This window comes from Crinia signifera, chromosome 11, assembly GCF_055691185.1.
Source record: "Crinia signifera chromosome 11, ASM5569118v1, whole genome shotgun sequence".
NCBI lineage: Eukaryota > Metazoa > Chordata > Amphibia > Anura > Myobatrachidae > Crinia > Crinia signifera.
In genome coordinates, this window is record NC_139227.1 from 80,383,908 (window position 1) to 80,411,808 (window position 27,901).

The 27,901-nt window shown below is 44.9% G+C and overlaps 1 long non-coding RNA gene across 1 annotated transcript; it reads right to left on the minus strand.

The window, feature by feature from the left end:
- Window positions 1–16,522: 16,522 nt before the first annotated feature.
- On the minus strand, window positions 16,523–27,775 carry LOC146046050 (uncharacterized). Its single transcript, XR_014465730.1, has 3 exons — window positions 27,399–27,775; window positions 26,706–26,940; window positions 16,523–16,572 (listed from the first exon to the last, which is right to left on the minus strand). It is a non-coding gene; the product is annotated as an uncharacterized LOC146046050 (long non-coding RNA).
- Window positions 27,776–27,901: the final 126 nt, after the last annotated feature.

Sequence of the window (27,901 nt, forward strand, 5' to 3'; positions counted from 1 at the left end):
TTAAACATATATTATAAATGGACACATAGCAAAGTTATTTAATTTAGTATTGTGCTTAATGAGTTAAATAAGTAATAAAATGCAGTCAGACAAGGGTAGTGATGTTTCCTGTTGCATCATTCCTAGCAGCTCAGATTATTATTACCATTATAGCACAGGAATGGCAGAGAGTGGGAGTGATGGAGGCAGGACTCACTCAGTCAGTGTTTCAGTTTCATTTCCCGAGATCTACTGATGAAACTTGGCTGAGTTTCTTTGCATCATGGGTGCTTACCAGGTTCATCAGCTTCCTCATTTATCTACAAACCAGTGGTTGTCATCGGATATGGTTTTGCAGAGTCAGGCATACCTACAAACTTCAGCGTTTCATCACCATCCTGCTTTTGCTATTTGCATTGATTCTAAGTCATATTTATTATATCAAATGCTGTATATCTATTCACGTTATGTCAGCAAGAGAATTAATAGGCAGAGTGCACGAATAGGAACGTAAATGAAAACATGCACATTGTTAGATTTGTTACTAACCCTTTGAGTGCCAAGTGAAAATTTTAAAATAGGTGTAAAATTGCCAAGCAAACATTTGTATGCATCATAATGGCCTGTGATGTTTACCTTTTATAGGAAATATTTTTTTTTACACAAAATATTTTATTTGAATTTATATAACAATGCTGGCATTGTAAGCGGATATTTTGCGCATCTCTCACAGAGATGTTGGCGCTCAAAGAGTTAAAGAGAAACCGATATGGTTATACAATTCATTAGCATATTTATAAGGGGTCCAAACTGCACAACTGCACCCAAACAGCAATACCATCCGCGGCAGCCGGTGCTGCACCCAGAAATCACAGTGACAATTCCAGTCTTTTCGCATATGCAATAGAGATGTTCCCGGGAGCAAGGCTCAGGCGCCATGTTCCTGGAGACCTGTGCATGTGCAGAAGACTGGCACAAAAACAGATTCTACTGCACTCTGAAAGAGAGAGCATGCAGAGGGGCCCTCTCCTCTCGTAAAATGCCCCTGATGCACATGATATTCTTTTTTTTTTGGAGAAAATAGAAATATGCAAAAACAATCAGAGCAGGAGCAAAATAAAAATATAGGCAAGGTTAGAAAATATTAGCCTTAGCCACAATACAATACATAGAGAATCGCTATCTTTTTATGGTGAAGTGGAATGTGAACTTTTAAAATAAAGTGTTTTGTTTTTTACATTTGGTGTCAAAAAATCTGGAATTTTATTCTGAGCAGGGGCATGCTATTTTTATTCATGTGCCTTAAGCACATGAATATATATTTAATTTAAAAAAAAATATATATATATATATTTTTTTTTTTTACACAGCAGCCAGCAGGGGGTGCCGGAGCCGAGCCGCTCATTAGATATTCATATATTCATATATTACATATGCACGATCGGGTGTAGTGAATATACCCGGTCCCCTGCTGGCACCCCCGGGGGGCAGCCTGTGCCGCCTGGCACCCGGGGAGCCCACCTCCCCCCCACATACGCTCTGGGGCAGGCAAAGAGACTTCCATCTCCCTGCCTGCCACCGTCCTCAGGCTCCCTGCAGCGTTCGCCGCAGGAGCTCATATTCGCCGGTCAGGGGCAGCGAGCCCATGACTCGTTGAATACCGGAGCCGGCGAGGCTCCGGAACGTGGCGAATGTGCAGCGAATCCTAAACAGGATTTGCTGCACCTCGCCGGTATTCACATTGAATACCGCCCTATGTGTTGACATGTTAGAATGTGGGCTGGAGGGTTAGGCTGTAGCAGTAAATTAGGGTTAGGCCATGGGGGTTGGGGGGGGATTTTAGGATTTAGGCGCTAGACATGAGGGTTAGGGGTAGGGCTTAGTCATAGTGTAGAAGTACTTACCGGATCACAGAGGATAAGAGGTCTGACACACAGAAATGATTACCAGGATCTGGAAGATGCCACTGCAGCCATCTGAAGCAGGTAATTCCCCGCTGTTCCACCAGGGATGATAGCTCAACATTTTAACATGTCAACGCTTCTGTAAAATTAGAACATTTGATTGGTTGACTGAGCTTTGTAGGTCTCCCATGGGGGAAAGAAACAAAAAACCCAATGTCCAGTTTGTCTGGTCAAGGTGATATAGGACAGGAAGTGTGTAGGAGCAAGCCAATGGTCACCCTGATGAGTACCCTCACTCAGGGTGACCATTGGAAAGTCCACATGGCCGCTGGACTAGCACCGCATTAAATCCGGCCCTAAAGCTGGAGAGTGATGAGTGATAAACAACCAGCCAATCAGCTCCTATCTGCCATGTTACAGCTTGGTTTGAAAAATGACAGGTAGGAGCTGATTGGCTGGCTGTTTATCAGGTGGCATAGAGAAATGAGTTCCCCCACCTCTGCATGAACACTAAGCCCTGTATGTGAGAATCTGAAAAGTACATTTTTGGGGAAGGTGGTAGGCTAAAATGTTCCCCAGTGCGCAGGGAAGCCTAGCACAGGTTCTGCTGACAATCATCCTCCTAGCGCCTGTGGCAGGGAAATCCCATTTGACATGCATGGATAAGTCCAGAAGAAACTTTGGTGAAGGTATAGTCCCAACACAGAAATCCAATCTGAGCAAAGTGTTGTATTAATATACAGCGGATGCAAATATTTACATAGAACCAAACAATACGAGTGTTCTACAGGTATTTATATACTATGATGAATACTGTTCGACATTATTGGCTAGCATAAATATCATTACCACATGGTTAATCTTTTATGTTAAATTACTGGGATTTGCAGCTGGTTAATGATGTCATGCTGTCTGTGTTGAGTGGAAACACAAAATGTAAATCGTCATAATGTCTGTTGATCTTTCCATAATCATAAAAAGCCTCAGCACTCCTTATTTATCTGTAGTATCAGTACTATGCCCTGTTGTAGCAGAAACTGCTTTATTGTATGTACACTAATAATGTAAGTTGCATGAATTGTATTAACTCCTTCTGTACTTTACAGTGTAACGAGCCCAAAAGTTTTGCAAAGCCTCTGCTGACTAATTTATATACCTTAAAAATTATTATTGTTATCCTTTATTTATATGGCGCCACAAGGGTTCTGCAGCGCCCAGTTATAGATAACTGGGCGCACATAATCAAACTGGAAAACAATAACTTACAGTTGAAGATAATACAAGACAAATACAGGGTAAATGATTATAGGGACATCAGCCGATTACTGCAGCCTAAGTATCCAGGTGGCAGCAAACAGCATGCTTTGGTGCAGTCGAAGACTACTGAAGTAAGAAAGGATAAGCACATGAGGTAAGAGGTCCCTGCTCCTGAGAGCTTACATTCTAAAGAGGTGGGGCAGACAGACAGGTGTGACACCGGAGGGGTAAACAGGGCTAGGAACAGAAGGTTAGGAGGACAGTTTGCTGGGTTTGGTGAAGAAGTGGGTCTTAAGAGCCCGTTTGAAGTTCTGTATAGAAGTGGAGAGTCTGAGGGGGAGAGGTAGAGAATTCCAGAGTAAGAGAGCAGCACGTGAAAAATCTTGGAGGTAGGAGGAAATAAGTCGGCAGGAGAGCCGACGGGTATTAGCCGAGCGAAGGGGACGAGTGGGAGTGTAAAGGGATATAAGGTCAGAGATGTAAATGGGAGAGGAGTGGGTGACGGCTTTGTAAGTGAGTGTGAGAAGTTTGAATTGAATTCTGAAAGGGAAGGGAAGCCAGTGAAGGGCTTGTAGAAGAGGGGAGGTGGAGGTATTGTCATCCATAATATATGGGTCCTCCTTGGCAATAGCATGCCCAAATGGCTTTGCATACCATACTGTATATGTAGCAGCTAACGCCAGTTTATGTTACTATATTAAGCATTCAAATAATTTCTGATTAGCGGTGATGATTAGCGGTAATTAGGGTTACCCCCACTCTCCCAGTATCACTCCGGACAGTCGTATATTGTGTATATTCGCTGCCTAGCGAACAGGTAAACGTGCCCCCCCCCCACCGAATTCCCCCAACTTGATGCAAGCGGATGTTGCCGCTATTGGCCACCTAGAGGCCAATCAGGAGTTGCTAGGCGGCCAATAGCGCTATTCGAGGGGTGGAGGTGCAGAAAGTAAACAGAGCTTTCTCTAGCTCTATTCAATTCATAAAGGGAGCATGACCTTCCACAGGTACCCCATATGGATTTCTACAGGACCAGTAGATGGACGGATACCTACCTACATGTCAAGGTAGGTAAGTATCTGTATGTAATAAAATTTAAATTTCACTGTGTGTTTGATTCACTGTTTGTACTGTTGTGGAACTACAAGTTCCAGCGGGCTCTTCTGGAACTTGTGGTTCTCCAAGTCCCTGCATGTGGTGCAGGCTTGCTGGGACTCATAGTTCCACAGCAATACACAATAGTTTATTCTATTTTTTACACTACCATCAGCCAGGTGCCCACCGCCCAGGGGCACCGGGGACAGCCCCAGACAGCCCCCCATCATTGGTGTGGTCCCCACTTCCCCAGGATCCTAGCATAAGCTGACCGATCAGGGGTAAATGCTTTTGCCAGGGTGCGGGATGGGATCCCAACAGTTATTTACCCGACGTCGGGATCCCGACTGTTAAAACACCGACATACAGGTTCCCGACGGCCACTGGCTATTCTTTGGATGCGTTTCCTCAGAGGAAACCGTCAGGCTTACTTTGGAAGGAGAAACGCGTCAAGCATTTGGGATCCCCTTATTCAGTTTTGTTCTACACATTTTCAAAGTCCTAATACTTGCCAAGTGCCAATTGGACTCTCCAACTACCGAGGGCTCCCGATTTCCTGGCCGCACTTGAAGAGTGACCTGCGGCGATTCCTACAGGTGCCCAACATCAGGTCAGGAGGGTGAGTGGAACATCGACTCCCATTATCCGGAGGACGGAGAGAAGTGCTGCCTGTGCGCGTCTGCTCCCGGCGTGGGCTCTCAGTCGAACCGAACAGGTAGAAGTGGACTAATATTAGGTCAGGTGGGTTTGGAACATCTATCCCCCCAATCCGGAGGACAGGGACGAGCGCTGCAGTGCGCGTCTGCTCCCGGCGTAGGCTCTCAGTCCAACAGAGCCGTGCCGGTAGAAGCGGACATACACCTTCCACCTCTAAGTGATCCCTCACCCAGTTGATGTTATCTCACCCACATAAACCGGAGCCTGATAAATATATTTAAAGAAGGAAACTTTATTGTGTAGAACATCAGGAATATAATATTAAGGAGACTGTCCTTTTATTCTAAACTACAAATACCTGAAGAAAGCTGAGTTAACCAATATTTAAAGTGACTCCCCACCTTTAAAGGAGACATTGGTATCAACTAATATAGAGTGGATTAGAGCCTTAACAGCTAATGATAAAGTTCATGAATAAATAAGGATAAATTGTTTCTTATGGTGGACAGCAATGTGTGGTTTTATAATTTTTTATTATTATTAATTTCTATTCATACGTATGGTTATATATGTGTATATTAAATAAATGGAATTTTTCTTTTTTAATAAATTCAATAATTTATTGATCAACTCAGTGCGCTCTCTGTAAACAATTTTTTTATTTTCATAAAGTTCCCTTTTCAACCCATATCTTCTACAAAGTGATATTGATATCTTATATATATTTCCACCATTAACAAATAGGAACCCTTCCGTCCACCAACATCATCATCCCCCCATCCAATTACTGGATGCTAATCTGAAACCACCTCCTCCCTGATTCAGATGATTGACACACCGCCCATCCAACTACGTATCAGGTCTTCCCCAGAATGATGAATATAAACCAGTGACACATGCACCAATGTTAACCTTAGAAAAAGGCCAACCCAGCTGAAACACCTACTTCACACAACAGTCACCAAGAGAAAAAGAATGGGTATGATATAAAGATATCAGAAAAAGGGCACTAGTACAGAATGAATCTGGTTTACACTAATAGCAGCAGCAATAAGATCAGGGGAGTCACTCCCTTAAACAATATACAGTAAACAAGGAAAGAGTTTTGCTGCGCTTCAATAAAAATTGTACATTTAAGATTTAAAACTGGGTTATTTTATTATAATATTCTAATATTAGATTGAAACATGCATGCTTTATGACATTGGTTTTTAGCATCAAATAACATATAATTAAAAAACATGAATAAAAATTAATAAAAAATGATGGTGCATATATTAGTGATTATAGTCACCCATGACCTCTGATCCTTAAATTCTTTGTGAAGTCCAGTTTGGTAACAGTCCTGGTATAGAGATGAGGGCCCTTCCAATAACTGATAAAGAGGGATGATGAAATGCCAAGTTGTTACTGGTGAGGTGATTTGCCTCCGGTGAGATGGTAGTTCGCTGTATTGCAACAGCAGGCTGGCTATACCTGTCTCCCTTGTGCCAGGTGGCAATGATAATACGGATGGTGTCCACATAAGTGGGTGGTATTATTATTTGTCTGCCAAGGGTCTTTCCAGGAAGGTATTTTTTTTTTAAAAGATGGTCAGCAAGATGATAAGGTCGGGGTCACTGGGTGTTGAAGAGAGTAAGTCTGCACCTCTCCACCTATGCGTTTCGCTGTACAACACAGCTTTTTCAAGGAAAAACAATACAAACCCCCCCCCCGTCAGAAGTCTCCTCCCGGCTTGGAGTTGAGCGCATAGCAACTGCACAGCGCTGACCCCGGTTTGCTGAACTCTTGCGAGAATGGCATCCCGAAAGTCTCGCGCATCGCAGTACTGTGGAGCCGGGCAGATCCGCCAGACAGAGCGGACACCTGTTGCGGCCAGCACTGACCAACAACAACAGGATCCCCTGCCGAGACACCACCAGCAGGGATTACAGGGGTAAGCAGAAGTCAGCGGGACACCGCTTTCTGCTTGACTTTGATACAACATCTTCTGGGCTAATTGCTACATTTACTCTGTGACATTAAGGGGGGTATTCAATCCCACCAGTGACAGTCCGAATTGTCGAGCATTTGTTTTTCTCGTTTTGCTCGACATGAATATTTAGCTCGACAAGTCGAGTTCTCGCCTATTCAAACTGTAATTTCAATCACACCAGTAACAGTCCGAATTGTCGAGCATTTGCATTTGTTTTTCTCATTTTGCGAACTGAAAATTTAGCTCGACAAGTCGAGTTCTCCCCTGCTCGACAAGTCGAGTTCTCCCCTGGAGAGGAAAGTGGCAATTGTCAGAGATAGGCTTCATTTTTTTAGTCAATTATATAAAAGTAGATATCTTGTTAAAAATGAAAATTCTCCTATAAAAACCATTTCCAAATCAGCAGACTGCACAATGCTGGTATCTCCCTGAAGTCTCAGTACAGGAATGAGAGCTCTGAGGTAAATTGTAATGCATTGCATTGTAGAAGTAAACAAAAGAATGGCAACAAACACACATTGTATCCTGAGTAATTCTGCCCCAGAATGGATACAAGGGACCTAAACATAGGTGTTTGATCAAACCAGAAGTAGACATAAATAGACATGTATACAGAAGACTTTCAATGGGCAAAATGCAGCACAGTGAACATGAAAGGTGAGCAGAAAAAAAGATAATACTTCTTATATGCCAAATGGAATAATTTAAACAAATGCGTAATAATACAAGCTGAAAACTGATGCTGACAATGGAATAATGGGTTAAAGCAGTGGTTCCCAATCTTTTCTGAATCACGGCACCCTAAGGGTATCAACATTTTTCACGGCACCCCTGGACCACACAAACATTTATTAGATTGGGTTTATATGCGATTCCCAGGGTCAGTTATGTGGTAAAGGGCAGGATTTGCTTCTGTGTGTACATATTTTATTATTGGCAGCCACCAGCACTGGTTTTGCACATAAATAATTAACCATAATTAATTTGAATTGGTCCTGGACCACCAGCCCAGGGCACCCCTGCAAGTGTTCCAAGGCACCCCAGGGAGCCACGGCACACAGTTTGGGAACCACTGGGTTAAAGCATACCATATAAACATGCAGCAAATGTAAAGTTAATCAAAAGAGGAATACAGGTATTTAGCAAAATATCACAAAGACAGAAGTCAAGATAAGCACTGCAAACATTAGTACAATCCTGCATATACATTTAACACAATTTATGAACATGCAACAAGAGAAACTCCCTTGTCACGACAGAAATAATTGTCGAGTTAAATTTGAGGGAAGAGTGATTTCAAACAGTCGAGGTCAGGTGAATTCTTTGACATTGAATAGGCTGCAGGAATTATCTCGACAGATTTTACCCAAAATAACTTGACAAGTCGAGTTATGTTCAACTCGACAGTCGAGCAAACCGAAAACCAAATCAGGCGAGCTCTGCTCGACAAGTCGAGAAAACTAGACAATGAATAGGCGACCTCATAAATAACCAACCTCTTGTCAAGAAAACAACAAAGCTCGACAAAAATAAAGAGCTCGACAGACATTGAATACTCCCCTAAGACACTGGTTTACAGTGTGCACCCATTGACAGATTATTTCAAGCCAGCGGAGATTTCATTGCTTGCTTAGCAAATACCCATATCCCTAGCGCTAAAGCGCACATCCTAACTGCTCCTTCCTACCCAATCTGAGACCGCTGTGGTCACCTATAGTGGACATAGTTCCCAAGTTAGGGACCTGTTGTATGATCTAGAGGGGTCCCTAAAAGACACCCTTAAGCCTTCCTAAAGGCCACATAGATACCTCACTGGCCTATTCCTGTGCAGATTCCCAGGACTTCATTTTCTTAATTTTAGTAATAAACACATAATTTAAACCAGATATCATCCTTTTTCTTTTCCTCTCTTTTCCACACCAATCAGCTTAATTCATTACACCATTAAGGTGAGCGCTTTGTATATTTTTCTATATAGAGCCACAGTTACTGTATGTTCCCCACCACATAACTGAATCCAAGGGTGACAGTTAAGCACAATTTACTTTAATTTAATTTTGGCTAGGGGTGCCTTGAACAAATGCTGATAATCTAGGGCACTCTGGTTAAGAAAGTTTGGGAAAGTATTCTATTATTTTCAAAGGCTGTGATCAGTACCCCAGGGTTACTGATCACAGCTTTTGAAAATAAAAGAAAAATACTCTTCAAAACAATAAGTTACAAGTGTATTCTTTTTTTACATATAATCTTTTTTATATATGTTTTATTTATTAGAATTATTTTAAGGACATCACATGCCTAGGGTGCTGATGATGCTATTGTTGGTGTGTTGAAGTGTTTGTTCCAACTAATAGGGAACTGAGTGTCAACAGCGACCATTAATTTAATTAGTGCAACTTTGGAGATTGTGTATATATATATATATATATATATATATATATATATATATATATATATATATATATATATATATATATATACAGTCCAAGAACTGCCGGCACTCCAGTGGAAAAACACAACTTGCCCCCGATGCCACAAATGAGATGCACACCAATCCAAGTCCAATAGGACAAATAGGCACTCAGGAGACGTTTTGATGCAGATAAAAGATGTACTGAAATGGGGACGTTTCGGGGTATAAGCCCCTTCTTCAGCCCACTCCTACAGCACAGAATACGTACAAGAAACACACTTTTATACTCACAGACCTGCGGAGCCGTCCACGCTGCTGGATCCACGGAGTCGCCGCCCGGAAGACGTCACGCAGCACTTCCGTCTCAGGGCACCGGGCTGACGTTGCTAAGCAACGCACAGCTTGCGTACCAAGACCCAGGAAGTACGCTGCCGCTCTGAATGCGTGCTGAAACGCTCTATGTTATCACAACAACGGGCACACGGAGCTGTGGGAACACAAGACAAATACATATAAGCATAAAACAGACAAAAAATATATATACAAAATATATACAAATAAACAATGAGAGAGCGCTATTAGTACTTAGATCGTGCGCTGGATGAGGGTCTGCAGAGAGCGCACCCGGCCACATGGAACATATGACCCTGGCGCACATCCCGCAATTACACCCACTCAGTCTCACAATCAAGACTCCATAATCGCTAGTCTCACTTTAAGGACACAGCATGTAATACAGCACAAAATAGTACTTGAAAAAATAGAAAAAATAGAACCAAGATTCTACATGAGGGAATTCCAATTAATCTTCTCATTTAATCCCTTGGGGGCAATGGTATTAAGGCGGAAGATCCATTCTGATTCTTTGATCAATAATTTTTTAGCTCTATTACCACCTCTTAATGACTCTGGAACCCCATCGATGATGAAATGTTTCAAATCACCGATCGAGTGTCCCATGGTCCTGAAGTGACGCGCCACTGGCTGGTCAATCTCCCTCCCCTTTAAGGAGAGGTTGATTGCCGACCGATGGAGCGCCATTCTCTCACGAAAAGAGCGAATAGTTTGACCTATATAATACAGGCCACAAGGGCAAAATATAATGTAAACAACATGGGTTGTTTTGCATGTAAAGACAGATCTAATTTGAAATCTTTTCTCAGTGTGAGGGTGTTTAAAGTATTTACAGCTCACCATGTGTTTACAAGTCTCACAGGACCAGCAACTATAGCAGCCAGGGGGTTTTACATATGTAGTTGGTGGCCTAGGGACACCAATCCCAGTCACATCAGTTTTAACCAACCTATCCCTAAGATGGGGCCTCTTCGAAAGGCTGCCAATGGTCTAATATTTCTTAGAGCAGGGAGGTCGGGGTCTGTTTTCACAATAGGCCACAAAGCATTAGTTGCATGCCTAATGATAGGACTTGCTACTGAAAAAGAACTGGACCAGGGTAGTACCGCTTTATCATCTCTTTGCTTGGGTTTTAACAATTGTGATCTGGGCATATTTAGAACTTGCTGTTTCTGCTTCAGCAACACCGTACGGTCATAGCCTCTAGCTAAAAATTTGTTGATAAGGGCATCTAATCTCTCTTCAACAATGTCAGAATCACTTATAATTCTCTTGACTCTAATCATTTGAGATAATGGTAACCCTCTTTTGAGGGCAGGGGGGTGATGACTGGATGCCAAAAGAAAACTATTTCGTTCCACATCTTTAAGATAGACATCTGTGCAAATCTTGTTATCACGGATCATCACATTTACATCTAAAAAGTGAGCTGTAGTGGTGCTCCACAATGCTGTATATTTAATTGAGGGATCACCTGCATTAATTTCAAGCAGTAGCTCTGATAGTAAATCCTCACCACCCGTCCACAGGACGAAAATGTCGTCAATGTAGCGGGTGAATAGACGTAAATGACACCTAATTTCAGGTCTATCAAAAAAAGTGGTTTGTTCTTGACTAAACAAGAAAATATTGGCAAAAGAAGGGGCCACTGCGGACCCCATGGCACAGCCCCTGAGTTGTAGATAGTATGCCCCATCGAACAAAAAATAATTGCGCTTAAAGGTTAGCATAATTAACTCCATGAACAAATCATGGTCCAGCAAAGATGGATCTAAGTGTTCAGTAATAAATGCCCTCACAGCCTCGATACCCCCATCATGAGGGATGGAGGTATAAAGGCTGCAAACGTCCAAGCATACCATAAGGGTTCCCTCAGGTACCAGTCCTATACCATCCAACAATTTAAGAAAACTGGTGGTATCTTTCAAAAAAGTGTCCTTCAATGGTAGCAGAGGTTGTAGTAAAAAGTCCAACAGCTTGGCCACAGGCTGATATAGGGAATCACGTGCAGCTATAATAGGTCGTCCTGGGGGATGTAAGGCATCCTTATGGACCTTAGGTAATGAGTATAACACAGGAACTAGCGGCCACTCGTTATACAGGGATTTGAACAATTTGGACGAAATTTTTCCTTCTCTCATAGCGGTTGTAAGGATACCACAAAGTTCCTGCTTATAGAGAGAGGTAGGGTCCTTGGGAAGTTTCTTATACACAGCCACATCAGACAGCTGACTGTATAGTTCCTGTCGATAATCTGACAGGTTTTGAATCACAATGGCCCCGCCTTTGTCGGCGGGCCGAATAGTGATATCTTCATAAGTGCCCAGATTACTTAAAGCTTGAGATTTAGCTGGAGATAGATTCTTTCTATATTTGGCTGGTGCTCCCGTATAGACTGATTCGTCCAATAATCTCCCAAAGGTACGTAGGGCCGCATTGTTTGACACAGGGTCAAATGTAGATTTTGAGTAACTCATCATACATTTTTCCAAAGGGTCCTCAGAAATGCCATACACTCTTGTTTGAAAATGGTCTTTTTAGGCGCAATTTGCGCATCAATTTATGCTGATCGCGTTTCCAGCTGAAAGAATCGTGAAGGTTGGTCGGGACAAATGTTAACCCTTTGCTCAGAACATTTAATTCAGTGTCGCTTAACTTACGGTTGGACAAATTCATTACAGAGGTCTCTTGTCGACAGCTCTTGAGGGATTTCGCCTTATCTCGTTTGTTCTGGCCCCCCCTATATATAGGAGGCTGCTGCGTTTCCAGGCCCACCCACCCAGCCAGGCTGCACTGTTATTTTAAAGAACAAAGTGTTGAATGTGGATGGTGTTAAAGTTAAGCTGCAGATCTGGGACACCGCTGGACAGGAGAGATTCCGCAGTGTCACCCACGCCTACTACAGAGATGCCCACGCCCTGCTTCTGCTGTATGATGTCACAAATAAGAGCTCATTTGATAATATCCAGACATAAGGAATAAGGATCTTGTGGATGACTCCCGCCAGCAGGAGGACTAATACTTCAGGCTAAAAATACAGTGGTTGGATACCACTGTTTACGGTACTCCTTTAATTTTGGGGGGTGCTATATATCTTTCAGGTGGAGGGCTACTTCACAAAATTATATTTATATACTGCACTAGGAGGCGCCCTTTTCACTTTCTTTTTCAGACAAATTTCAAGGGTTCAATTGGAACTAGAACCATTTGGAGAAGGAGCAGCCGCCCTGGAATAAGGGAGAAGTGCGAATTATTATAGAAGGAGTTCTATAAAGACCACCTTTTAAAAGTATAGGGAACTATTAGGAGGATTTGACAGCGCTAATACCACCACCAACCACATATATATATATTTTTTTCTTTTTTTTCATTCATGTATATAAAACTAAAACATGATGACATATGTCTAAGCTGAAATACAATACAACCTATGACCTTTGTGTTTATACACTAGAAATGTGAAGAATACTAATGACAATTGCGAGAAAGTAGGCTATCATATTGACCACCATGGTTAGGAAAGCTCCATGAATATGTCTGGATAATTACATTAATTACCTGGTTGTTGCCTCTAGTGCAGGAGTCTGATGAAAGCCACGACAGCAGCCACGACAGTACAGTCCAGTGGGGAAATTTTTATTTGGTCTGCAGTATATATCTTCTTTTTGAAAGTAATAAACACCTGCATCAATAAGACAATACTTTTTTAACCGATCTGTGTCAATATTTTTATTTTGATAATATGTTAATTAAACAATATAAAAAAAAAACATTCAGTAATTTTCTGCATTTTTGTGAACAATATTGCAGATTCAGTGATCCCTGCAGAGCTGGTGATGTTTCAAACCTGCACCGTGTTGGAAGAAGAGATCCCAAATACAAATGATTATGCACTAAGGGCCAGATGTATCAAGCTTCAAAAGTGATAAAATAGAGAGTGATAAACAGCCAGCCAATCAGCTCCTACCTGCTATGCCACAGGCTGGGTTTGAAAAATAACAGGTAGGAGCTGATTGGATACTTGTATATCACTGTCCACTTTATCACTTTTTTAATCTTGATACATCTGGCCCTAAGTCAGTGGTTCCCAAACTGTGTGTCTAGGCACCCTGTGGTGCCTCAGGACCCTTGAAGGATTGCCTTGGGTTGGTGGATCAGGAGCAATGCAAAATTAGTCAAAACCAGTGCTGGTGGCTGTCAATCATAAACTATGTGAACAAACAGAAGTGAATCCTGTCCTTCACCTCATAATTAAACCTAAGGATGACATATACACATTTTATTTTATTTAATATTTTTTCAAAATATCTCAATAAGAAACTTTTCTATCCTAGGGCACCGTGAAAAAAAATTATACTCCGGGGTGCTGTGATTCAAAAAAGTTGTGGAACCACTGCATTAAGTAATATTATTTAGAATGGTCACTACATAATCAGCCAATCAGATTCAGCTATGCTACCTTTGACAAAGCTTTACAGCGAAACGTGTTAGGTGGAATCCAATTATCAGCGGAGGTGGACTACAAGTCCCAGCAGCACTCTGAACCCTCATCATCTGCTGAACCAGCCTGGATGGACCGGAATCTCCTATACACCCACCAACACATGTGGTGCTTCCCAAACCGATATTGGATGTACAAAAGGGAAAATTACCCTATAAATCCAACAGGTGGAGGGTAACTATACCCACTCTAACAATATAGAGTTGGTCCATAATTTTTCCAGGTGCTCATAGGAACGGACAGTGAGGACAGAGTTACAAAGTCAAATACCCTGCCATAGCTGCTCGTAGTAATTTCATTTTAAATCTAATTTTATTTATGTTTATGTCATTATGTCTAGCCTAATGGTTTATTAAATTGTTATTGACTTTATTATTATAAAATGTATGTTAAATCAATCCAAAGACTTTGTGATTTTTAATAGCGCTGCATACCTTCTTCCCCATTTTCAGCTATACTGTGTTAGTGATAGTTCTCATTATCATGGATTTTTGCACCACTCTAGAACCCACAGAGCTACTGTATGGCTTTTAGCATATGATAATGTGTAATCTTCAAGTGTTATGCTACACTACCATCAGTACACCTTATATTGTACGTCAATTATAACTTTCTAAAACTTTATGTATAAAAAACGTATACTGTACTTGGAGTTTCTGCAAAAGATGAGCTCAGGTTAAGATTATACCCGCGATGCTGAAGGATTGTTTTATCCACGCACAATTTTGGAATAAAAACTTCTTCATCTTTGTGGCCATAGCTTACGCCAGTTATGTATGCCGCTTTCAGAATAGCACCATTGTTACCTTGCAGGCTGGCTTCGCACAATACGCTTCGGGCTCCGTGTCTCGCTACAACTTTACTAAAGGTAATAGATGCTGGCGTGGATACAGGAGGGTGGCATGGACCCAGGGTGGTTACGCTACGTAAGTTCTGTAGCCTAAGCTGTGGACGCAAAGATGAGGAAGTACCAAAATGACTGATTCCCTTATTTAATTAGTTTTCTTTAATTATATAGAATTGTTCTTTTAGTTTTCATAATGTGTACAAATAAGGTGGATATATCCATATGCACAAGTGACAACTTATTGTAGAGATCCCCTGGTTTAGAACTAGCATCTTACCTCAGCAATTAAAAAAGTCAATTCTGGCAGTACTTGCCTTGGTTCTGTGTATTTCAGAGCTCTAGATCAGTAGTTCCCAAACTCTGTCCTCAAGGACCCCCAACAGGGCATGTTGTCCAGGTCACCTCACAGAACAGACAAGCTTTGCACCTTACTGAGCAAACCAGAATTACCCCATATATGCAATGAACATGCCTGACTAAAATAATTTCATCCTTTTGGTCCTCCTTGTGGCTTTGTGATAGTGACTAATAACACCAAGTAAGACCATGATTAAAATAATAATCCCATCTGAATAGTCACTGCATACTTTGGGTATAACAGAGGCGGAACTAGAAAGTGGTGCAAAAATATGCTTTGGGCCCCTCTCTACCCAAGTTTACAAAATGCTACACAGAAATAGGTGACAAGGGGCCTTATTCTAGTTCACTCTTTCTGACAAAATTCTTCTTAGATGGACAAAACCATGTGCACTGCAGGGGGGCAGATGTAACATGTGCAGAGAGAATTAGATTTGGGTGAGTTATTTTGTTTCTGTGCAGGGAAAATAATGGCTGCTTTATTTTTAAACTGCAATATAGATCTCACTTTGAAATAAAACCCCACCCAAATCTAACTCTCTCTGCACAAGTTACATCTGCCCCCCTGCAGTGCACATGGTTTTGTCCATCTAAGAAGGATTTTGTCAGAAAGAGTGAATTAGAATAACCCCCAAGGAGAGGTAGAGGGTGACAGTGACGTAGTAAATTACAGTTGGCGAGATGTACTAAAGGTAAAAAATTGTGTCATTATGCTGCACACCGTAATGCCCCTTACACATGATGCTGCACACTATAGTTCCCATTACACATGATGCCACACACTATAGTGCCCATTACACATGATGCCGCACACCGTATCGCCCTCTACACATTATGCAGCACACAGCAATGTCCATTACACATGCCGCACACTGCAATGCCCATTATGCCATGCACCACAATGCCCCTTATACATGATGCTACACACCATAATGCACATTACAGATGTCAGAGATTATGCTATACCTAACGCCCCCACAAAATGCCACTAGTGGTGCCCATTAAGCAATGCCCTCAAAAGTGGCACTTATATTTTGATATGAGGACCAGCCCATCCTTCACTGCTGCTGCAGGCAGAGGAGGAGAGAGGAGCAGCTGCTACAATGGGGAAATGAGTAGAGCAGGAAAATAATAAAGCATATAGGACACCTCATGTCCCCCTCACCTGTGTGAGCCATGTCCCCCTCACATGAGTCCTGTCCCGTTCACCTGTGTGAGCCATCGACCCCTCACCTGTAAGTTAGATCCCACACACTTATTTACTGTAAATATTGTACTGCCAATGACCACTGCACAGCCCTCCCGACACTCCCCTCACAGACCACAACAGCGCTGCTTTCTCCTCTCTGGGCTGCCTGCATGCCAGCGCCTCAGTGAAATCTACAGCCATATGCCAGGGTCACGGTTGGACATCATATCCGCGACCACAGCAAGCAGGGCACATATTCTAGGTCACAGAGCTGGAGCACTGCTCCCATCAGCGGCACTTCTATAGCAGGAGTAAGGGGAGGGTTCAATCGAGATATAATCGAGGAGAGAGGTGCTTCCTCCAAGGGCTAGAACCTGGTGGCAACTGTCACCAAGCACTGCAGCAGTGAAGGGGCCTGCATCTCTTCACAGTGCAGCCTATGGGCGGTATTCAATGTGAATACCTGCGAGGTGCAGCGAATCCTGTTTAGGATTCGCTGCACATTCGCCACGTTCCGGAGCCTCGCCGGCTCCGGTATTCAACGAGTCAGGGGCTCGCTGCCCCTGACCGGCGAATATGAGCTCCTGCGGCGAACGCCGCAGGGAGCCTGAGGACGGTGGCAGGCAGAGAGATGGAAGTCTCTCTGCCTGCCCCAGAGCGTATGTGGGGGGGAGGTGGGCTCCCCGGGTGCCAGGCAGCACAGGCTGCCCCCCGGGGGTGCCAGCAGGGGACCGCGTATATTCACTACACCCGATTGTAACGATCGGGTGCAGTGAATATATGAATATGTAATGAGCGGCTCGGCTCCGGCGCCCCCTGCTGGCTGCTGTGTAAAAAAATATATATATATATTTTTTAAAATGTTATATATATTCATGTGCTTACAGCACATGAATAAAAATAGCATGCCCCTCCTCAGAATAAAATTCCTGATTTTTTGACACCAAATGTAAAAAACAAAACACTTTATTTTAAAAGTTCACATTCCACTTCACCATAAAAAGATAGCGATTGCTACTCGGTGAATCATGGCGAAAAAACCTTCAAATGTATTCGCCATGTGGTCATTGAATAGGGCGATTCACCGTTTTAGTCAAAAATTCGCCAAACAGCACAAATTCGCCATAAAAACATGGCGAATCAGCCTCATTGAATACCGCCCTATGATTCATTATTACTTCAGATGATAATGCTATTAGCTGTGGGCCCTTTCACCGCCACGGGCCTCGGTGCAATGCACCGGCGGTAGTTCTGCCCCTGGTGTATCAGGAGAGTCCTGATGTGAGGTTTCTTTACCAACTTCCTGCTTCTCTGTGTTTTCCAGTAATGTTTCCCTGCCAGCAGGAATCACTAGAAGTGCTGTTCTCTGGCCTCTTTTGCACCCAGGTAAAAGGTAATTATTGATTCACATACCAGCCACGGCCATGAAGGACTAATATCTTCTGAATAACCAGTTAGTCTTTGAACATTCTCTGCATGCACCCAGAGTATTATCACCTAGTCTGGAAAATTGCTTATATATGTCCATGTAATTTTAAACTATTGAAATTATTTCTTGTTTGAAATTTTTTTTTATTCCATGCTTGCCTGCATTTCATCTGGTCTCTGTTAGCCCCCTCCAGAGTCAGGCTGGGGCAATTCTTTAATATTTATCCACAATTATTTTGCTTTGCAAATTAGACCACAGATGCCACTGATTTCATTATTTATACCCAGATGTCAACATTATAATTTGGGGCAGTACGGATGGTGTAATGGTTAGCATTACTGCCTCACAGCACTGAGGTCATGGGTTCAATACCCACCATGGCCCTAACTGTGCGGAGTTTGTATATTCTCCCCGTACTTGCGTGGGTTTCCTCCGGGTACTCCGGTTTCCTCCCACAATCCAAAAATATACTGCTAGGCTAATTTGGCTCCTAACAAAATTAACCCTAGAATGTCTGTGTGTGCGTGTACATGTGGTAGGGAATATAGATTGTAAGCTCCACTGGGGCAGGGACTGATGTGAATGGTCAAAATATTCTCTGTAAAGCGCTGCGGAATCTGTGTGCGCTATATAAGAAACTGCTAATAAATAAATAATAATTATAATTTGATTCACAAAGCACAAGTTGCATGAGGTGAGAACAGTACCAAAAACAAATTCCTACTGTACATTCAAAGTACAATTATCTGAAAATGCCATCTAGTGGCATAAAAATATAATGCAGGGAATTGTATACTTTACATAAGAGGTTCCCAAACTCCGCCATTACAGTCTAGAGGGGTTATTCTAGTCCATTCTTTCTGACAAAATCCTTCTTAGATGGACAAAACCATGTGCACTGCGGGTGGGGCAGATGTAACTTGTGCAGAGAGAATTAGATTTGGGTGGGGTTTTTCTTCAAAGTGAGATCTATATTGAAGTGTAAAATCATGCAGTCAGTATTTTCCCTGCACAGAAACAAAATAACTCACCCAAATCTAATTCTCTCTGCACATGTTACATCTGCCCCCCTGCAGTGCACATGGTTTTGTCCATCTAAGAAGGATTTTGTCAGAAAGAATGAACTAGAATAAACCCCTAGGTGTCAGCGGTGTTGCTAGGTGCCATAGCGCCTGGAGCAAGGGCATATTTCGCCCCCCCTCGGGGTAATGAATTGGGGGCGTGGCTAACATGTGTTGGCATGTTACATTTGAAAAGAAAAAACATAAAAAAACACTGTAACCGTAACGGAATCTGCTGTGTTATAATAAGACACTAACAGAATCTGCTGCGCTATATAAGACACTGTAATGGAATCTGCTGCACTATATAAGGTGCTGTAACGGAATCTGCTGCGCTATATAAGGTGCTGTAACAGAATCTGCTGCGCTATATAAGGTGCTGTAACGGAATCTGCTGCACAATATAAGGTGCTGTAACGGAATCTGCTGCGCTATATAAGGTGCTGTAACGGAATCTGCTGCGCTATATAAAGGTGCTGTAACGGAATCTGCTGTGCTATATAAGATGCTGTAAATAAATAAATATACAGATAAAGATATATACAGCACAGCAGAAGCCAGAGAGATTCACTCCCCCCCCCCCCCACCTTCCCCTCCCCCGGGCCCCACCAATCCCCTAAACCCCAAGTTTATAATACCATGTTTCTAATGGGCGTCAGCAGAAAACCTTCTCCTCCTCCAGGCTACAGCCAGCGCTTGGGATGGCTGATGATGCTGCTGTAGCCAGGGAGGAGGGTAGCATGGGGAGGTGACTCTGGGAGGAGTCTGGAGTTCTGCTGCGCTGCCCGGAAGTCGGCCCGAGCAGCAGCAGCAACTTAGAGAGCAGTGAGTCAGCCTCACCGTCTGTGACATTTGGACCGGGTGAGCAGGGCAGGAGGCAGGTGCCGGGCAGTGCCCATTAGTACTATTCTTAATATCTAGTGCACGGATCATTTGCGGAGGGGGGGAGGGCCGGCGGCGCCATTCGACCAATCGGCACCCGGAGCGTGAGCTCCAGTGGCTCCGCCCTCCCGACACCTCTGCTAGTGTTAAGGACATTACTTAATTAGTACCTAAGTCAATTTGATAAAACAATCTGGGCTCAAGCATGGATAACGAGATTTATGTCTTACCAGTTGAATCTTTCTTCAACGACGTCAGGGGCCATGACAGTGAATAGCGAGTGGGTCACGAACCTTTCTATCACCAGAAGGTTTAAACTTCTGGCTCCTCTCCTCCTCTACCCTGCCTCCTAGGCTAGCCACTCAATGTTTCCCAAGCCAGGCAGGAGACAAAATAAAAGGAAGAGAAACCCATACAGAAACACATCCAACAAATACCGTATATGTGTGTGTGGTTCCTCAACAGAAAAACCGTAACATGTATAAGTACCCTCAACAGAGGAACTATTAACTAAGTTCACTCAATGTAGAAACTATGAACTTCAATACAAATGAAGCAGGCGTGGCAGGGAGGGATTCCTGTGGCCCCTGACGTCCTCAAAGAAAGAGATTTAACAGGTAAGACATAAATCTTGTTTTCTTCTGCAGTAGACGTCAGGGGCCAGTGGGACATCCTAGAGCAGCCACCTGAGGATGAGGATGCGCCTTGGTCGCAGCCAGTACACTGGCCAAATTCTGAGTCCTGGGAGGCGAACGTGTAGAACGCATAGAAGCGTAAGAAAGTATTAGCAGACAACCAAGTCACCACTTTTCAAAATTGCTCTGCTGTTGCACCGCCCCTAACAGCCCAAGACGAATCCACAGACCTCGTAAAATGAGCCCGGACCCCCGCAGGAACCGGGAGGGAGATGCCCAAGTAAGCCTGCTTGATAACAGACGTCAGCCATCGGGCAATAGTCTGCTTGGTAGCCTCTCTTCTGAAATCCATAGAGAACAAAGAGAGAATCAGATTTCCTAAGGGTTTTAGTGCGACGCAGATAGATGCATAAAGCACGGACGACATCCAGGGAAAGCTGATCAGGAGAGGCCCGAAACCCTCCTGGCTGAAGCAATGGCCAACAGGAAAACCGTTTTCCAGGTAAGAAACCAGAAAAAGATCCCATGGAGTGACCGGTGGAACAAACAGAGGTTGGACACTAAAGACTCCCTGCAAGAAAGTGCAGACATCCTGCAACAATGCCAACCGCCTGCAGAAGAGAATAGATAAAGCTGGGACCTGCACATTCAAGGAAGACAGTTGGAGGCCAGCAGGAAAGGACAGAATCAGAGAAAAGCCGAAGAAGGCCTACGGGCCCTCAGCATAGTCGAAATGACCCTTGGATTAAAGCCCTTGGCTCTTAACAAGGATGTCTCAACAGCCACCCGTCAAAGTCAGCCATTGCAGATTGGGATGGAGGCATTGACTTTGTGTGAGCAGGTCTGGCCACAGAGGTAAACAGATCAGAGGGATCACTGACAGGGCCTGCAAATCTGAGAACCAGATCCTCCTGGGCCATTGTGGGGCCACCAGGATCAACGTGCCCCCCTGCCCCTTGTAAAGTACTCTGAGGAGCCAGAAGGGGGATAAAGGCAGATATTAAAGCGAATGGCCACGGGGCTGACAGAGAGTCTATCATGCAAGCCCCTGGGTCTCGAGACCTGGACCCATACAGGGTGACCTGGCGGTAGTGGCGTAAAGCCACCTCCGGTCTGCCAACATCTGGAACGCCTCCGGATGGAGGGTCCATTCGCCGGCATCCAGAGTCTAACGGCTCAACAAGTCTGCTTTCCAATTGAGGACCCCTGGAATAAAGATTGTCGACAAGGCCGGGATCTTGCCTTCCGCCCATTGGAAGATGCAGAAGCCCTCTGTCATGGCCGCCCAACTCCGAGTGCCACCCTGGTGGTTGATATAAGCCACCGTTGTCGCATTGTCCGACTGGATCTGCACCAGGTGACCCTGAAGTCAAGGCTCCATCTGTCGGAGAGCCAGTAGGACTGCCCTGAGTTTGAGGACATCGATGGACAGCAGGGATTCTTGTGAAGTCCACAGCCCCTGAAAAGACCACCCACACCCACGGAAGCTTGCATCTGTGGTGAGGAGAGTCCACCGGTGAATCCAAAACGGCCTCCCCGTTCTGATCCAAAAGCTACCAGGACAGGGAGATCAGTACTGCCGGTGATCTGGTGTGATCGCAGATTGGAGTACAATTCTGACCATTTTCTTGAGGATTTCCCGTTGGAGGGGGCGAGAGTGGAACTGTGTATACTCCACCATGTTGAAGACTGACTACTATGAAGGCCAAGGACCCACATGCAGGCATGGATTGAGACACGTCAGAGAGAAGAGACATCGAACATGGGACTGCAGAGCCCTGCGGTGTACCTCTGACAAATAGATCCGCTGATGGACTGTGTCCAACAGGTCCCCCAGATGAACCATGGATTGTGCAGGAAGCATGGAAGACTTAGGCCAATTAATGATCCAGCCATGACGGTCAGGACCTCCACCACCTTGGTCAAGTGTGCCTGGAGAGCCACGGGTGACTGTGTCAGGATCAACAGGTCGTCCAGATATGAAAGTATCTGAATACCCTGATTGCAAAGTCTGCTGCCCATTACCGCCATGACCTTCGAAACACCCTAGGTGCCGTGGAGAGGCTGAAAGGTAGCACCTGAAACTGGAAATGACGGTCCTGCAGAGCAAACCGCAGAAACCGCCGGTGTTCCTGTTTGATGGGGATATTATTTATTAATATTTCTTATATAACGCATACATATTGCGCAGCGCTTTACAGATTATAGTTGAACATTCACATCAGTCTCTGCCCCAGTAGAGCTTACAATCTATATTCCCTACCACATGTACACGCACACACAGACATTCTGGGGTTAATTTTGTTGGAAGCCAATTGACCTACCAGTATATTTTTGGTTTGTGGGAGGAAACCGGAGTACCCGGAGTAAACCCACGCAAACACGGGGAGAATATACAAACTCCGTTACGGCCTGGTGGGTATCGAACCCATGACCTCAGCACTGTGAGGCAGTAATGCTAACCATTACACCGTCCGTGCTGCCCAGATATGCAGATACGCATCCTAGATGTCCAGGGATGCCATGTAGCCCCTTTGGGGCTTCATCATTGTCAGCATCGTCACCATCCCTGTCATCAACAAGTTGTCCCTCCTCCTCGTCAGTGTCTGTATCAGTGTCCTGATGGAGGAGGGGTCTGAGGGAAGTGGCCCCCCTGACAGGAGCCTTACGGCCTCCAGGTTTACCATTTAAGGATGTTTGGATGCCATGAACCGAGGTAGCCAAAGCACGCGCCCAGGCAGGCTCCTCCTCAAGGGGGGCACACGCCAGAGACGTGGATGGCCCCGGAAGCAGAAGCAATGCAGATGAGAGCTTGTCTACTAACTGTGACATAACCTGGGTAAGGGACTGAGCCTGGGCAGGTTCCTGAGAGGGAGCTGCCACAGAGGGCTGCGCAGGTGCAGTGATACATTGTTGGCAAAACCCCTCCTCAAGCTTGGGGATGCCAGCCTTGCAAAACGTGCAGGACACCAATACAGGGGCCTCTGTTTCACTACTGCTGTCCTCTGACATTGTACAAGAGGCAGCAAAACTGGTACAGGTAACACAATATACTTCTGACAGGCAGTGAAAATGTTAAACAGTATAAGAGACACAGCACACATACATAGGCATACAATGCAAATAAAAACCTGGCACTGAGCTCCGCAAAGCACTAAGGCGGGCAGGAGCATAGATTACTGTAACATGTGATCCTTACAGGAGAGGTACAGGGGGGATTTGCCCATATGGCCCAGCAGTAAATAGGTGGAACCCCGGATGTCCTATTACACATTGTTAAAGTCGAGTTGCACACATGCCATTTTAGGATAGTATGGCTGCCATCTTGGTTCGCAGAGTTGCGCAAATAAAGTATTATACCCGAGTCTGTGTAACAAAGTGGACCATAAGCGCAGCCATACTAATACACATAAATTCATAATACCAAACTTACACCAAATAAAATATAGTTTATTAAAGGTTTAGTGCACCACACATAGGTTAATCTGCAATACACAATTATGTCTGTATAATGTTTAGTATCGTTATGTTCCGTTTCTCATGCGCAGCACTCCGGTCGTAGCGAAAACTTCGCAAACCATAAGGTCCGAAAGTTACGGACAAAATCCATATTCTATGTACTATTTCTGCTAAACTGTGTGAGACAAAGGAAATCAAGTTATAACCGGTTCTTGTTGCTTTTACGACCCCGACGACGATGCCAACACACAAAGGACACTGGAGTACACTCCCCCTGCACCAATCCTATTCAAGTGTAATTCTTTGCCCCAATCATTGAGGACTGGACATTCGAACCCTTGACCAATTGCAACGGCCTTTGACCCCCCTTCTTGGACCCTATAAAATTGCTATCCCTGAGCTGGCTCGGTCACTTCGGCACTGCATCTATCCCTTCACCATTGATCGGGCTAAAGTTCTATTTGAACATAGCGAGCTCCGACCGGACTGCGCTGCGCATATCTGATGAGACGGTAAACCGTTGCATTCCTTGTGCTTTCTTATATTGTTTATTGGCTGATTGTATTCTGTACCTGTTTTCTTTCCCCTAGTAGTGTTTTGATTTGTATTTAGTATTGTTAAGGGAATTGTATCACGTGTTATCCTGTATTTCTTCTTTCTGTAACCCCCTTTTGTCCTCTAGGGACTAAATACTCCCTTTGTTATATCCTTGTCTCGAGTCTCATCTGGCGATAAAGGTTTATTACGGACATTGTCCTTAAAAGGTATTCGCAGTTGCTGACTAAAATTATCTCTGAGAGAATTAAGTACATCTTGCCTACAATTATTTCCGAAGATCAAACCGGGTTTATACACGGCCGCCATTCGGTAGTAAATGTACGCAAACTACTGGCGGTGATTCAGCAGTTGAGGGAAGAGGGGGGCTCGGGGGACCGGGTCATAATATCCATGGATGCCGAAAAGGCGTTTGACCTGGTCACCTGGGACCATCTGTACGAAACATTAGCCAGGTCCTGTGGCCAAAGCATTGACCCTACCGACCAGTCAACCTGGCAGAAGCCTGGTGCTGTCCCCGGTGACCCGGGGCTGTGGTCACTGGGCTGATTAAAGTGTAAAAAAATAGAATAAACTATTGTCTAATACTGTGGAACTATGAGTCCCAGCAAGCCTCCCCCGCATGCTGGGACTTGGAGAACCACAGTATTAAAAATAGTAAAATAAACACACACTGACATCCATTAAAAATAAAACTTTATTTCATCCAAAGCCCACACTTACTGATACTTACCTATCTTGAGCCCGTAGGTAGGTCCCTGGGTCCGGTGTCCTGCTCCGGGGGTCCGGTGTCCGATGAAATCCATAGGGGTACCTGTGGAAGGAAATCCACTCTCTCACCTTTGGATGACTCTCTTGCATCCCCCTGCACTCAGTTACTCACTTCTGGCTTTCTTATCCTCACATTCCCTCCCTGCACTCAGTCTCTCACTCCTGTCTGTCCCACTTTTGCATCCCCTTTGCACTCGCTCTCTCACCCTGGGCAATCTCAGTCTCATTTCTCCCCTGATGTCACCCAGGAGAAGGAATCTCAGCACTCACCAAATAGTTCATTGTTTCACTTGTGTGGGATCCACTAGTAATTCAACTTTCTTACAGTGATCTGCCTGTGATCCAGTCCCCCTGTCTAGCACTCGCTCATTGCATTTGCACACAGGCTGTGATCTCTATAGCTCTGCAGCAGTTTCTCTCCCTCCCAGGCTGCTGCCCCCAGCAGTATATCCCTGCTTTCTCTCCAGGTCAGTGACAGTGTGCCTCATAGCAAAATCTTGAAAGCCACCCCCGTCATTGCCATTATAGTGCCACTTAGTAGGGCAGAAGAAAGAGTGAGCAACAAAGTGGGTGAGGAAAAGAGAGAAAAAGAGAGAGGAGAGAGTGGTGGTAAGGAGAGAGAGAGAGTGCTTCATGGAAGAGGGAATGAGTAAAAAAAGAGAGTAGTGAAAGAGGGAAAGGAGAAAAAGAGGAGAGAAACTGGAAGGGTAAGTGCAAGAGAGAAAGGAAGGGGTGCAAGCATGTGTGAGAGAATATCAGGGAGATGATGGACACTGGACAGGGTGTGAGAGGTTTGAAAGAAAGATGGGGGCAGAGATAGCAGGGGGAGGGAGGGAGGGAGAGTATTAGTGGGAAAAAGAGGAGGGAGAAAGAGCTCAGGGTGAGATGGAGGTGGTGTAGAATGCTAGGGAGAAAAAAAGACAAGAGGGAGCGGAAAAGAGATGGTGGAAGCGGGTAGGGATGGCCGATGTTGAATACTTAGCCAGATGGTTTCCCTACATCGATGGCATAGTAAAAACCAAGTTTCTTTTTTTTTTTTTTTCAAGGTGCCGGGACACAGAGCATAGCTCCACCCCCCAGCAACCTGGAAGCCCCACCCCCACATTCTGATTGGCCTGTGGGCCAGACAGTCAAAGAGAATGGATAACCACCTATTGCTGAAACTATCAATGGTTATCCATGGCATATGTCTAGATACAGAATCACCATCGATGGCGACTGTACCGATGGCCATCCCTAGAAGTTGGACAGCATGGGAGGAACAAAAAGAGGAGAGAGGGAGCGCAGATTAGAGTGCACAGGAAAGACAAACATGAGAGAGGGAGATCCAGGCTGTGACAGACATCTTCTAATTCCTATTTAACCCCCTCTACACCCCAGGGTACCTTATTCTGTCCCCTGTCCTCCACCTACAGCAAGGGCTGTGCACCTTCAGTGTCAGGCTTACTGATGAGACCTGCTTCTATGCTCGCCACCGCCACAGGGCCTCCCACTCCAGCTTGCCACAGGGCCTCCCACTCCAGCTTGCCGCAGGGCCTCCCACTCCACAGCTTGCAGCCGGGCCTCCCACTCCACAGCTTGCAGCCGGGCCTCCCACTCCACAGCTCGCAGCCAGGTCTCCTGTATATGAGAGAGAGATGGAAAGGATGTGAGAGAGGTTTCAGAGAAAGAGGGAACAGATAGAAAAAGCAGTGGATGGGGAAAGAAGAGAGAGGGAGGGACATCAAGGGAGAGGGAAGTAGCTATGGCAATCCTCAGGGAAAGGGAGTGAAGCATGTGAGGGAGAAAAAGAGGAGAGATGGTGGGGAAGCACGAGAGAGGGTAAAAATGAGAAGGGGGGTACACTGGGGAGAGTGGTATTGAACCCAGGAGATAGAGGGAGGGTGTGGGGGAGCACAGGAGAAAGAAAGAGGAGATAGGAGGGAGAAAGGAGGGAGAAAGAGGAGATAGGAGGGAGAAAGAGGAGATAAGAGGGAGCGCAGGGGAGAGAGGGAGGGGGAGCACAGGAGAGATGGGAAAAGGAGAGCCAAGCTGTGACAGGCATCCCTTGCCCTCCACCTACAGAAAGGGAGATGCACCTTCAGTGCTGGGTCTCCTAAAAAGCGCCTCCTGGGTAGACCGGCTTCCTTGCTCACCACCGCCGCCGGGTCTCACGCTGCACAGCCCACAGCGAGGCCTCTTCCATCCCCTCGGGCCTCCTGCTCCACCATTCACCGCAGGGTCTCCTGTATTCCCGCATACAGGTACACGTACCGCCGGACCTCCTGCTCCCCAACTTGCCGCCAGGTGGTCTCCTGCCCCCCTGCATACCGACGCTGCCAAGCCTCCTGCTCCACAGCTCACCCGTCTATCTCCTGCCCCCCTGCATGCAGGCGCTGCCGGCCCTTCTATTCCCATGCTAAGCGCTGCAGGTGTCGAATCATTTGATTAAAAAAAAACTTCAAGAGGGTGCAGGGGGATGCATACCTCCCAACATGACCCTCTCCAGGAGGGACACATTGCTCTGTTTCTGGACTTCCCTCATAATGTATGATTGCCATCACCTGTTTTAAACAGGTTAATTGATAAGAAAGGTGCTTCA